At 45.8% G+C, this 1236-nt stretch overlaps 1 non-coding gene across 1 annotated transcript; it reads left to right on the top strand.

The window, feature by feature from the left end:
• Positions 1 to 768: 768 nt before the first annotated feature.
• On the top strand, positions 769 to 842 carry TRNAI-GAU (transfer RNA isoleucine (anticodon GAU)). Its single transcript has one exon. It is a non-coding gene; the product is annotated as a tRNA-Ile (tRNA).
• The last annotated feature ends 394 nt before the right edge of the window (positions 843 to 1236 follow it).

Here is a 1236-nt window from a genome sequence, read left to right as displayed (position 1 = left end):
TGACATTTTCAACAACTTTCGTCTTCGTTTCGTCAAACACGGAACAGACCACTGGAGAGCTCAATCGCTGTTGTATTTGAAGCCGCTACAAGAAAGGGATTTTAGCTGCAATTTTTTTGTCGTCCAAAACGGCTCTTCATTTCCGCTGCTTCCATAGAAGCCCATTGTTTAAATTTTAAGTTTTTGAACCATGCGTTCAGTGGCATCGTGACGCTGCTGCATTTGCTGTATGCGGGAGATCACTTATAGAACAAAAGTCCTGTTGTAAAATCCAGTACTTTATGTGTGGGGCTAGTTGTAAACTACCGCGACTTACATTTACGACTTAAGGTACTTATGTTGACCAAATATTTTAGGGGAATCCCCCAAGGTGGAGTAGATTTGTAATAAGGGAGTAATTACTCATTGACGTCCACCCAAGCGCAGCCATACGGCCACAAAGGAAAGCTATACAGCTTTCACAGAAACTTCGTAGTTAAAGAAAAATTCGTCCTGGTCCGGGGTTCGAAACCGGGACCACCGCCACACCGGAGCAGTCGCTCTAGCAATTGAGCTAACCGGGACGGCAAGCTTATGGTAGGGCGAGAGCGAATTGATCTATAACTCGAAGTGGGAACAGTGTTGACCAAGTAATTACTCCCTTATGAGTAATTACTCCCTTATTACAAATCTACTTCACCTTGGGGGATTCCCCTAAAATATTTGGTCAACACTGTTCCCACTTCGAGTTATAGATCAATTCGCTCTCGCCCTACCATAAGCTTGCCGTCCCGGTTAGCTCAATTGGTAGAGCGACTGCTCCGATGTGGCGGTGGTCCCGGGTTCGAACCCCGGACCAGGACGAATTTTTCTTTAACTACGAAGTTTCTGTGAAAGCTGTATAGCTTTCCTCTGTGGCCGTATGGCTGCGCTCGGGTGGACGTCAATGAGTAATTACTCCCTTATTACAAAGGTACTTATGTGCGTAGAACTAAGCGTCAAGGCTTTGTTATGCTTGTTTGAAGCTGCCCCGAATACCTGCTAATGATATGACGACGTGCAGACGATGGCATAAACTTCAAGCATGACCACGTTGTTTTACTCTCGCCCTCAGGCATTCAATAGTAGCTACAATGGTAAATCTACAAGCTATATTCTCAGAAGCTACGCAGTTGAAGAAGTATTGTTCCTTGCTTGGGGACCGAACCCGAAACCACCGCCTGTCAGTGCCAATTGCTCCACCAACCCCTACCAGTT

This window comes from Amblyomma mixtum, chromosome 4 (genome assembly GCF_055824585.1).
Source record: "Amblyomma mixtum isolate Tamu chromosome 4, ASM5582458v1, whole genome shotgun sequence".
In the NCBI taxonomy this organism is placed as follows: domain Eukaryota; kingdom Metazoa; phylum Arthropoda; class Arachnida; order Ixodida; family Ixodidae; genus Amblyomma; species Amblyomma mixtum.
The sequence above is the reverse complement of the archived record's forward strand: the minus strand, read 5'-3'. Positions and strand labels throughout refer to the sequence as shown.